Raw genomic sequence first — 14022 nt, 5'->3', positions numbered from 1 at the left:
TTGTAATACATTTTTTGTATGACACTGGTGACCGTCTTGCGAAGAATGCCTGTGGACTGGCCTTCCCTGCTGCTGGGGCTACACCCTCCCTCCTTTGCTACCGAAAGAGAATACGTTCAGCTGCTCTTCTCCTTACAATCTATTGCAGGGATAATGAACGGGCTGAGAATATATCCATCCAACGCTATGATCACTTTCTTCCTTATCCACACAAGTATCGTCGACGTGGTCTTATGGTCTGCAGACATAATGTTGTCTCGGCTCGTGTTAGGTAATGATATAGATCTATCTGGCAAGTTTATGAGGCGGGAAATATCCCGCATTTCTCTTCTTGTACACTCTGTAACTGTCCCAACGCTAACACCCTTCAACACTATTACCTGACTGTCCCTCTGTCAGTGACCTCCTACTAGGGCCGTCGTTAGGGGTCGGCATCCGGGGCCTTAGCCCGAATCTTTTCAAGAATTAATAATGTTTTAAATTCAGGATTTACTTCCATCCACATCAAATGATTTTTATAAGAGTGTCCTTAATTTATGAATCACTACTCCTGATGAGTACTGCTGTTACACAGTGCCTTGGGGAGATTGTAACAGCCATGGCAGTGGGTCTTAGAGCAAAACTGTGCAGGTTACCAACAATCTACATGCTTGTAATGTTCCAGAGCTTGCTCTCCACCACAGAGGGATCGCATATGTTCTTCAAAGGGAAACTATGGACTTGGCCCAAGCACTTCAATTCAAAGATGCTGTCTATGACACAATGAGAGAAAAGTGCACTGATGAAATGGCTGAAGATCTATACAAGAAAACAAAAGCCATATGTTAAACTAACCACATCCAGGACACTAAGTTAACGAGCTGTATGACTTCAGTGTCAAGGGATAGTCCGAGAAGACCGGACAATTCGCCAACTGCACTGGCTAGCCATTACACCTGAACATGAGTTACACGATCTGCAAATCGATCAACATCCAGGTTCCCAATTACTGCTGGGTAGACAGAGGTAGATGGCATAAAGACACTTGTCCATAGTTTCACCCTGCCAGGGGATCGAACCCGGGTCCGCTCGCTTGCGAAGCGAGCGGACCCGGGTTCGATCGCTTGCGAAGCGAGCTTGCGTCAGTACTAGAAACTAGAACCTACAAACCACTCGATGTTTTTGAAACTTCTGTTAACTAAATAAAACATCAAATCAGTTTTATTTTAATTGTACAGCCGAAGACTTGGTATTCATCATGTCGTAACCTTCTATGAAAAGCCTATGTGGTCCAAATGTTTCTCCAACTACCGTGTACTATATAAGCTAAGGAACCTTATTTTTACTTGTTATATTGTAGGGGTATCGAGATATTTATGTTGTCTAGCACTCAGGATGGAAGGAAACTCTAATGTGGTTTTCTTGTATAATATATAAGTGTGGTGAGGGGCTGCTCAGTAGAGACGTTCGGTGAGTAGCGTGTTGAAGGAGGTAGATGTGCAGGAGCTTCGTTAGAGAAGATGTTGCCTGTTGCTGGCCTCCTGGTTGAATAAATGGTGACAGCGTGGAGCTTGCTGGAGGAGGTGTTGCTTGTTCAGGAAGATGGGCAGAATGAGAGTTGGTTGGTGAGGAAGCTCAGAGAAGGACAGCTGGTGGGTCGCTATGCTCGCTGGCGGGAGCGAGGGCCGCCAGGCAGGCGAGGAGAAGCGAAGGCAGCCAGGCAGCGGCGGAGGTGTTGCTTGTTCAAAAGAATGGTCAGAATGAATCTCAATGGAGAGACAGAGCTTATATACCCAGCAGCAGCCGCCAGTCCTCTATGAATCATGTTGGGAAAACCCAGAAAGTCGCCGGTGACTAGTTCCGTTGCTAAGCAACCGTACCATCTGGCGTCAGCTCTCGCTTGGTTGCTAGGAGACGCCAGCACGTCGGAATGCGATACGCAGTTGTAGGCAGTTGTAGGGGAGACGTCCACTACAATATCTTAAGAGTTTTATTTAGGCTCTCAAACCCTGACTGTTGTTTCTAGTGCCAATATGCAAGGACAATGGAAAAGTTGACGGTTCTGGGAAAACATAAGAAGTACATTCTGCCACGTTCGTAGAGTGATACGGTATATATAATTTGTAATAAAAGATTAAAGTCCTGCTATAATAGTCGAGATAAGTTATTTCTCTAGAAACAGGGCCTACTTGCTTCAAGCTCATGCTCTGCAGTCGGAGTTAGTAGAAATGGTGGCCTCTTCAGACCACAAATGCTATGTTCAGGTAAGTTTAAAGTTTTTTTTTATGGTCTAAGTCATGGACATTTCGTAAGTGAAAAATGTGCCGTGAAGCTCAGCTTCAAACATAGGTTGGATGGATAAATGGGCGATAGGGGTTGGGTGTATATCAAATAAATAAAGATGTTAGCTTTTCCCTCTGAATGTTCCTGCACAAGTCAAAAGCAGCGTCTGCGAATACAGAATAGCTAACCCGTGCATCGAAAACACCATTATGTACCGTATATTTATATCCTGTTCCAATGGAATAGGATAGCCAAAATTAACGTATTACATAGTTCTACATACATACAAAAACACGATTATTCAATATATATTAAGCTAAATTGTGGTTTTTGTTTAAATTTAAGAGTTTTATGCAAATTCGTTATATTGATTTATATATTCCCTAACAAATTAGATTTTTCATAAATTATAGTATAAATGTTCAAATAATATTATGAACAATTTTAACAAAACACCATCAAAGAGTAGAAACAAAATTAAATACACAGGAAATAGTTCAAATATTTTCAGTATACAACGCGTCACTTCTGATTGACACGTTGTTGCTGAAAGAATGCCACCAGTAATGTGCCTGAGATCACTACAACGTAAACCTTCAGCTGCTATTAAACAAGGTATTAGGAATATAAATATTCATGTATTACAGGAGCTGGTGAATTGGCTATAAATTTGTTTCCTTAGTCTACCATTAAGTCGTTTCGTTCTCTTTTACTAGAGTTCTGGGAGACTGACTTAAACACACCCGCTCGCATTTTACTTTTATCCTCCCACGGTCCACTCCCAGTTGTGGCCTGACCACATAAGGGAACAGACGTGACCGTAAGTGCTCTTGTCTTCCCGATCGTCCCAATAAAGGTCCCCTCAGCCGGCAAGTTTTGCCAGCAATGGTGGGTCGACGTAAACGCCCCAGAAGAGGCGTCCCCTCTCTCATGGTTACAGACATCCTTGATATGGATGCCATTGCCATCTCGTCTGGTCATACTACATCCCACACCCTTCAAGAGTCAGATCTCAGTGACTGTGACAGTGACAGTAATGTTTCTATTGGAAACACTAGTCGATGCCACGGGCGGTGGGCCGTCCCCTGCCACCTACCCGTCTGGCGCTCTGTCAAGTGCCAACAGGGCAGTTATTACCCTGACTGGCATCGAGAGAGGATCACTCGTAACTTTGTCAATAAATTCAACTAAAACTCCCCGTTTGTTTGACCTTGACTACACTTCGTAGTCAAGGCCGCTAATAAACGTTTAAAATATTCACGCAATATGACGGAATTCAGGCTCATTATGTCTTAATTTTTGCACTTACAGAACTGTAATAAATTTTTCACCATTTTAAAGTATCTTATAAGTAATTATATTAAAGTTTTAATCATATTTGAGTAAGTTTCAATATTGTCACACCAAAGTCACCAACGGCTAATGAAATCGGACAGAGCCCACTTAAAATGGACGGGCAAACTGGTTTCAACTAGACGCAATTCTTTTAATTTTTCACACCTTACACTTTGTTTTAGGTCCTATCCAATATACTACCGTATATAGAATTATTTTTATTATTATATCACAGTTTTTCTATTGCCTTACATGCCCACAACTCTTCAATATTAATCAAAATATTTTCCATAAGAGGCCATGACCCGAGTATCTTCAGTGGGAGAAATCGCCAATTGGTTGTTAGCTACTTGGACTATTTAAAGCTAACGCCTGAATGTGTTAGTTTTTCCCTCTGAATCATCCCTGCGCCACGTGTGTGTGTGAACAAAATCAGCGTCTGCGGATACGGAGTAGCTAACTCGTTAGCTGATAGGAGTACATTAAACATCTTTTCATACATATCCTATTTTCAATAGGATAGCCAAAATTAATTTAGTTGTTATTTTATAATAAGTACATCATATAATTCAATACATATGATGCTAAATTAGGATTTTTTTACAATTCAACAACTTTATGCAAATTTGTTATATGAATTTATTTATTCCCTAACAAATTACATTTAATAGAAATAATAATATAAATTTACAAATAATGTTATAAATAAATTAAAAAATTAAAAGGTAGAAACATAATTAAATACACAGGAAATAGTTCAAATATTTTCAGTATATCGTCACTTCTGATTGACACGTTGTTGCTGAAAGAAAGAATGCCACCAGTAATGTGCCTGAGATCACTACAACGTAAACCTTCAGCTGCTATTAAACAAGGTATTAGGAATATAAATATTCATGTATTACAGGAGCTGGTGAATTGGCTATAAATTTGTTTCCTTAGTCTACCATTAAGTCGTTTCGTTCTCTTTTACTAGAGTTCTGGGAGACTGACTTAAACACACCCATTTTTACTTTTATCCTCCCACGGTCCACTCCCAGTTGTGGTGTAAGAGCGCGTGTTTTTCAACACCTGCACCACCCTTATCTTACTTACTTCTCTTGATTTAGTTCTTCCTCTTACTCAGTTCCTTTACATGTTCTTTTTACTTACTTCACTGGTTACTGCATAACCTTAGTTCTTTTTGGTAGCATGGACATTCTTTTGGTAGCATGGACGAGGGTCTAGGCACATGGGTATGGTAATTCTGGTATCAAGTCACTTGGACAGAAATAAAGGTGAAATACTGTGGGAGAAATGAATGCACCTAAAATACTCTAAGAACAAGTTTATTAATATGAAATCAAAGTGAAAAAGAGATATTATTATCATATAACTACCAGGCTCAACTCCTGGGCTTATTGCAAACCCAGTACTTTCTTCTTTGCTTATTTTCTTACTTACTTATTTTCTTATTTTTACTCAACAGCAATTACTCAGATCTTACACTCTTACTGCACACAGCCTTACTGGTGTTACATTACATTACCTAGCAGGACCGGTTCCTTGGCCCTACTCACAATACATAGTACATGGCACTCCTTGTAGATTACTTTACTCCAAGTGGGTACTTCTACTTCACCCACATCTTCTAGTGGTACATCTCATTACAGTTAAAAGACTTTACTCCTAGTCCCAAGTGGACAACTTCACTTCTCACACATTACAAGGTACTTTACTCAACATACACGTTAATACTGAAACCAGCAGATACATGGGTCCACTACCCAACATGGGATTATTATTTCCAACTAATTATCCCCAACATACATATTACAACACCCTCTGTGGACATATAACTATCAGGGAGTGTCCCAGGGTAGAACACTGACTCACGACTGTTGTTGTGGTCGGTGGTAGCCGAACAACAACCAAACGAGCGGCCCAGGGGGGGGGGGACGTCACCAGCTGCTACCGTATCCTAGCAACGGAGTCAAGAAACCGGCGAGTTCCCACGGGTTTACTTCCGGCGAGTTCCCACGGGTTTACTTCCGGCGAGTTCATGGGTTATTCGAGTTCCAGGGTTTACTTCCGGCGAGTTCCCACGGGTTTACTTCCGGCGAGTTCCCATGGGTTTACTTCCGGCGAGTTCCCATGGGTTTACTTCCGGCTGCTGTGTATATAAGCTCTGTCTCTCCACTGAGATTCATTCTGGCCTCGGTTCCTGAACACGCAACACCTCCTCCAAGCAAGCTCCTCGCTGTCCAGCTCTCATTCAACCTACAGCCGCAGCCAGCAACACCTCCTCCTCCACCGCTGCCGGGCGGCCCTCGCTTCTCCTCCTCCTGCCTGGCGGACCTCTCTCCCGCTGGCGAGCATGGCGACCCACAAGCTGTCCTTCTCTGAGCGTCCTCACCAACCAGCCAGCTCTACATCACGCTTGTAACCATGCTGCCTTCCCAGCACCAAGCTGCATTGTACATCAATACAACATGTGAGAGCACATTGTGGTTTCCTTTCTCCATTCCATCCTGAGTGTGAACCAAACAATCCCATACCCCTTGGTGACTCCCGGAGATTCGCACTCACAGGATGGAGGAGAAACTGATCCAGTCTTCAAGCAGCATGGAAGACTGACTTATCACACAGAAGCAGCTCTCATCGGCTTTACAACTACTGTCTCTACACCGCAGGTTAGACACCCTAGAGCAGCTCTGCTCTAAGCAGACACCAGCTCCTCTTCCTGCCCCAAGCACGTCCTACCGACCCCAGCACACCCGTCCTCGGACTCGGACGCCCCCGGCCAGCAGTAACCCCTGCCGCCCCTGACGCGGCCTCTGTTCCTGAGTGCGGACCACACCCCTCTTTTCTCCCTCAGGCTAATGTCCTGCACCCTGCTGCTGTCGTGGATCCAGCTGCTGTCACGAGCCTCATCCGCTTCTGCTGACGCAGCCCCTGCTCCTGACCCAGGCCCACACACCTCTTTTCTCCCTCAGGTACTCCCTGCTAATGTCCTGCACCCTGCTGCTGTCGTGGACCCAGCTGCTGTCACGAGCCTAATCCGCTTCTGACGCAGCCCCTGCTCCTGACCCAGGCCCACACACCCCAGCAGGCGCATCTGACGACTCTGTACCTGTCATGAGGAAGCACAACATTCATCGCCTCCACACACCCTTTTCTCCTCTCTCCTCCCACAGATAGTGTGTATAAAGACAGTTGTATCCAGCGACAGGCTCATCATGCCATCGCCGTTGTCTCACATGAGGCATGCACCGCGTTCTGCCTCACATGTGCTAAGCAACTCTGCAGACAACAAGTCTCCTACACCGCCTGGAAGGGAGTATTGTAGTGGACGTCTCCCTACAACTGCGTATCCGCATTCCAATGCGACAGTATCCAACAACCAAACGAGCGGCCCGGGAGGCGTCACCAGATGCCACAGTATCCTAGCAACCAGCCACCTGCTACGTCTTCCTTTGAGTCAAACCGGCGAGTTCCACGGTTTACTTCCGGCTGCTGTGTATATAAGCTCTGTCTCTCTTGAGATTCATTCTGGCCTCGGTTCCTAAACACGCAACACCTCCTCCTCCGCCGCTGCCTGGCGGCCTCGCTTCTCCTCCGCCTGCCTGGTAGTCCTCGCTCCCGCCGGCAGGCATGGCGACCCACCAGCTGTCCTTCTCTGGGCGTCCTCACCAACCAGCTCTCTTATTCTACTCTACGTTCCTGAACACGCAACACCTCCTCTAAGCAAGCTCCTCGCTGTCCAGCTCTCATTCAACCTGGAGGCCAGCAACAGGCAACATCTTCTCTAACGAAGCTCCTGCACTTCTACCTCCTTCAGCACGCTACTCACCGAACGTGTCTACTGAGCAGCTCCTCACCACACGGCATCTCCAGCACCAGACTGTCTTTCATATAACTTATATTATATAAGAAAACCACCACCTTAGAGTTTCCATCCATCCATCCTGAGTGCTAGACAACATAATATCACGTAACCCCACAGTACCACAAACTTGAAATATTTTTTTATTATTTTTTTAAGTTATATTCGGTTTCATTAGTTTTGTTTGGATCCTCTTTTAAATTGACTGGACTGTAGTTGTTAAGCGCGCATTAACAACAACCGTAATATTGTTTATAAAATTGGCGAGCAATATCTATAATAGATACCTATAAATTTCCCGTTTCTGTAATAAACTCGGTACATATTATATACAAATAATATAGAGTAACTAAGAAATTCATCACAAACATAATAATATGATAACGCACTATAATGGGCGTTTACCTATATATATAAAACTATAAAGATATAAAGAGTCTAGTCAGATCAGAGAGCGTATTATGGTAATTTTTATGATGTAGTGTACAACTGTATACCACGAAACATATATGCATTTATGTTAAACACATATATGCATATATATAGATGTGAGCAAACACACAAAACTATATCACGTATAAATATACTTGCGAAATAACATCCAAGCCATATTACGGTATTCGGGTTAAAATGTTGAAAATATAGATTTATCAACATATTAATTTATTTTATATCACAAATGCACATTCTTTCACAGTTTTAACAATTGCAAATGAAGAAAAATAAGATTTTGATATGATTGTAATTTTGAAAAGTAAGTGACATATGTTGGTGTTTTTTTATATCTACCATAATAATTGCAAGAACGTTTATTTTATATAATAATAGAATGGTGAATTGGTTTAAGTATTACCGTTATTGATACACACATAATATCTTGCACGCTTATCGTTATTGCGATAAAATTTGTACTTACAAATATAAAGGTAAAATTTTGATAGCCCGCGTCCTTCTGGGAACAGTGGCTAAGAAACGCTACGTAAACAGAAACTGTTGCCTAATGTACGTAATAGTATTTTTGACTGAATTTGTAATTATTTTAATCTTGACTGTTGCTATTTTGTTCAATATTTGATGTATAATACAATGGAGATAGTCATTTGTGTGAAAAACGCTAAAAAATGTGCCTTTTCAACTTCCGAGTTTTGACTTACGAAGTAAAGAAAGATAGTTTAATTCTAGTTAGGAAAGATAATTAATTATATAAAAAGTGTGGGACTGTACAGTAATAATTATAATTCTGGAAAATTTTCCACAAGTTCCACATTTTTATATAATTTCACCACTTATCAGCTTACGATTCGTTGGGGCGGGTGAATCTATATCTTGGTAGTACGTTGTTTGGTATTGTAGTTACACAGGATAACCCTTCTCACTGGTTTCTGCGCCAAGCAAGACTCGAGCCCTTCACATACATTTACTATGACGTTACTTTCATGGGGATAAGGATATCTGCTTCTTCATGTGTATGCTTTTCAGGTAATCATCAATATCACCCAAAACAGATGTACCATGGGCAACAACACATTTTTTAATGGCGAAGAGATTTGTCATGAAGAACAGCATCATAATGTACAACCCTTGGCCTCTTAGGTTGCAACCGTCTAAATTCAGCTTTCTTTGTATTATAGGTCCAAGGAATAGATCACAAAATCCTCACCTCATTACTGCCAAATTTATGTTGAAATACATGCAGTAAGGTTGGTACAGAATATATTAACAAACAAACAATAAAACAAACATATCGGTAGGTACAGAAATAAGCAAATACAAACTAAATCTGATCAAATAATTGACTCAACCAAGTGACAAAATAATGAAGATAAAATAAAAGACAAAAACACTTGTTGGTTCAGTAACTACTATGAACAACGTGGTATATCCACCACAGGAAACCTCATAAATAAATGAAAGTTATTTTCGTGGAATTCTAAATATGATTAACGCTTAATCTCACCATGCTTGGTGTTCTAAAGTCGAGCAAGAGTTCACGTTATACCACTAGAAATATACTGTACAATAAGAAAGGAGATACCTTAACGTATCACTGCTGCCAGCTTAGGAGAGTAAACAAAGCGAGCAGAAATGACGTCACAAACAAAAAGAGCGTTTCACGTTCTTGAATCACAACCAACCATTGAACTCTCCTCGAAACATCTCCTTAATTTAAAAGTTTAAGAAGCTCTGGAATAGCTTTACTCAACACGAGATAAGTGTCAGCAATAATATTATCACAGCCCTTTATATGATTGATTTCTACCATATTATAGGGTTGAAAGAACTAACACCATGCCAGTCTTTGGCCCAAGGAAGATTAAGGTGACATGTCCGAATTCACTCTTGGGTAGGTTTACGGTGAAGTTGAACTCTGCTAGACGATTGAAGAGTTCACGGAGTCGGCCAATGTGTTGTACCCATGTGTCACCGATGACGACCAGATCATCTAGATAGGCGTACACTTCAGGCAGGCCTGATGTCACTATATGCATCGCTCGCTGAAATGTTGCTGGTGCTCCTTTGAGGCCGAAGGGCATAACTTTGTATTGCCACAGCCCCTCCGCAGTGACAAAAGCTGAAATCTGCTTTGCTTCTTCCGAGAGTTTGATTTGGTAGTAGCCTTTGAGAAGATCCAGCTTGATGACAAATGATGCTTGACCCACACTATCGATGATAACGTCGATGAGCGGCAATGGATATGCATCAGCACGTGTCACCAGGTTGACCTTCCCGTAGTTAGTACACATGCGGACTCTTCCGTCGGGTTTAGGCACCAGCACACAGGGTGACGCCCATGCACTACTACTGCTCTCCACTAGGTCATGTTTCAGCAGATACTTCACCTCCTGCTTCAGCTTCTCCCGCTTATCAGGGCTCATTCGGTAGGGTGCTTCCTTGATGGGAGATGTGCCAGGCAGCAGTACTAGGTCGTGCTCCAGCAGAGAACACTAGCGTGGCACATCGTCGAAGAGTGTCTTGAACTCCTGCAGCAGTTGCACCACATCCTGAGACTGCTGTTGTGAAAGATGGGATACTTTAGAGGTAGGGTCACACAATATACTGGAATTACAGATTTTTATGGGGATATCCACTTGGAAATCAGTGTCTGGGACCACCTCCTCTCCTCCTGTTACCGAACAAACCACTTCACTCCTACCAAAATACGGTTTCAACCTGTTGATATGAGTCAAACTCTCCAATTTTCTCTTGTCTGGAGTTGCTATGACAGTTGAGGTCATTTAATTTCTTAACTATAGTGAATGGACCCTCATATTTAGCTTGAAGGGGATTTCTATACAGGGGTATAAGTGCTAAAACCCTATCTCCAGGCTTAAATTCTATAGCTTGACAATGCTCATCATATTGCTTTTTCATTTTCTCCTGTACTTCTGACAGATTTTCACGAGCAATCTCACCTACTCTCTTCAGTTTCTCTTTAAACTTCTCTACATACACTGACAAAGGGACTTTTATCTGATTACTTATCCAACTTTCCTTCAACACAGTCATAGGACCTCTTACAGCATGACCAAAAATCATTTCAAAGGGACTGAATCCTAGGGAGTCTTGGGGACTCTCTCTTATGGCAAACAACATAAGTGGTACTCCTTCATCCCAATCCTTATCAGACTCTATACAGTATTTCATAAGCATTGATTTAAAAGTCTGGTGGAACCTCTCTAGGGCACCTTGGGTTTGAGGGTGGTACGCAGAAGCTAAGTATTGTTTAATACCCAATTCATTCATCACCTGCTGGAAAAGGAAAGAAGTGAAGTTAGTACCCTGATCCGACTATACAACTCTAGGAATGCCATATTTAGTGAAGAAGTTAGTCAAGGCGCTATCACGCTACCTAACAGTTCAATGAGGTATGTTATAGTCTGGGTGGTGGCAGGCTACCGTTGTAAGTATAATAAGTGTTGTGGAGAATGAATGGTTTTCCCAGGCTAATCCATGGTATAGAATATAACTAAGGCATGATGATAAATTTAGATAAAGAAAAGTAAAACGTGGAAATGAAATAAAGACAGAAAAACTTAGAAAAGATATAAAATCTAGAAAGAAAATAATATATAGGAGAGAAAGAAGAGAAGAATAAAAATATACAGAAATAACAGAAAATATAACTAAAAGCACTTGCACCTTTTACAGCTGTACCACCAACTTGCACTATTTTATTATTATTTTTTAGTTACATTCGGTTTCATTAGTTTTGTTTGGATCCTCTTTTAAATTGACTGGACTGTAGTTGTTAAGCGCGCATGTAACAACTGTAATATTGTTTATAAAATTGGAGAACAAATATCTATAATAAGTCTGCCTATAAATTTCCGTTTTCTACTGTAATAAACTCGTACATATTATATACAAATAATATAGAATAACTAAAGAAATTCATCACAAACGTAATAGCTATAATCATACTATATGGGCGTTTTGCCTATATTTATATAAAACTACTTAAAAGATATAAAAGAGCTCTAGTCAGATCAAAGAAGGCGTGACTATGGTAATTTTTCTTGATGTGATTGTACAACTTCTTATACCACGAAACATATATGCATTTATGTTTAAACACATATATGCATATATATAGATAATGACCAAACACACAAAACTATATCACATTATAATATACACTGAAATAACATCCAAGCCATATTACGGTGTTGAGGTTAAAATGTTGAAAGTAATAAGATTTATCAACATATTAGTTATTTTATATCACAAATGCATTCTTTCACAGTTTTAACAATTACCGTGAAGAAAATAAAATTTGATATGTTTGTAATACTATAAGTTATTATATAATGGTGTTTTTATATCTCTAATAATTGTAGAACGTTTATTTTTTTTTTATATAACAATAGAAGATAGGTGTGAATTGGGTATAAAGTCATCGTTTATACTTGCAATATAGCACATCTAGTCGTTCACGCGACATAAGATAATGCGAAAATATCACTTTTTTGAATAGCCTAGTGTCCTCTTTGGGAACTCCGGCTAAGAGAAGCTACGTAAGACATAAATGCCGTATAATTGACGTTATAGATAACGACTGATTCGTAATTACTTTAATCTTTAGCGTTGCTAGTTGGTAGTCACTTTTGTTCAATATTTGATGTATAATACAATGGAGATAGTCATTTGTGTGGAAACGCTAAAAAATGTGCCTTTTCAAACTTCCGAGTTTTGACTTACGAAGTAAAGGAAAATAGTTTAATACTAGTTAGGAAAGATAATTAATTACTATAAAAGTGTGGGACTGTTCAGTAATAATTATAATTCTGGAAAATTTTCATCAAGTTTTACATTTTATATATAATTTTCACCACTTATCAGCTTACGATTCGTTGGGGCGAATTGATTACATATATCACGGTAGTACGTTGTTTGGTATTGTAGTTACACAGGATAACCCTTCTCACTGGTTTCTGCGCCAAGCAAGGCTCGAGCCCTTCACATACATTTACTATGACGTTACTTTCATGGGGATAAGGATATCTGCTTCTTCATGTGTATGCTTTTTCAGGTAATCATCAATATCACCCAAAACAGATGTACCATAGACGACAACAACATTTTTGTCTTGAAGAAAGTTGTCATGAAGAACAGCATCACTGTTACAACCCTTGGCCTCTTAGGTTGCAACAAATCTGCATTCAACTTTCTTTGTATTTAGGTCCAAGGAATAGATCCCACCAAAATCCTCACCTCATTACTGGGGTGTCATTAAAATACATGCGTGGATTTCGTACAGAATATATTAACAAACAAACAATAAACAACATATCAGTAGGTAGAAAATAAACAAATACAAACTAAATCTGATCAAATAATTGACTCAACCAAGTGACAAAATAATGAAGATAACAGTAAAGACAAAACACTTATTTAGTTCAGTAACTACTATGAACAACGTGGTATATCCACCACAGGAAACCTCATAAATAAGTAAGTTATTTTCCGTGGAATTCTAAAATATGATTAACAGCAATCTCACATATAATACTTGGTGTTCTAAAACTCGAGCAAGGTTCACACGTTATACCACAGGAATATACTGTACAATAAGAAAGGAGATACCTTAACTTATCACTGCCAGCCCCATACTAGCGTCCGCATGACAGGAAATAAACAAACAAGCAGAAATGACGTCGCCAAACAAAAAGACGTTCGTTGCGGTCTAATAACATTGAACTCTCACTCAAACATCTCCCCATAATTTAAAAGTTGAAGAATGTGGAATAAAAATTTTTTCTCAACACGAGATGAGTGTCCTTAATAATATTATCACAGCCCTTTATGTGATTGATTTTCTATATTATAGGGTTGACGACTAATGACCACGTAACAGTCTTTGGCAAGGAAGATTAAGGTGGTATGTACTAGATCCATTCTTGGGGTAGGTTTACGGTGAAATTGAACTCTGCTGGAACGATTGAAGAGTTCAAGGAGTCGTAATGTTGTGCCTTGTAATAATGCCGACGACGACCAGATAATCTAAATAGGCGTACACTCAAAACCAAGACTGATGTCACTATATGCATCGCTCCCTTTTT

This window comes from Homarus americanus, unplaced genomic scaffold (genome assembly GCF_018991925.1).
Source record: "Homarus americanus isolate GMGI-L3 unplaced genomic scaffold, GMGI_Hamer_2.0 scaffold20322, whole genome shotgun sequence".
Taxonomy (NCBI): domain Eukaryota; kingdom Metazoa; phylum Arthropoda; class Malacostraca; order Decapoda; family Nephropidae; genus Homarus; species Homarus americanus.
Note: the sequence above shows the minus strand (reverse complement) of the source record.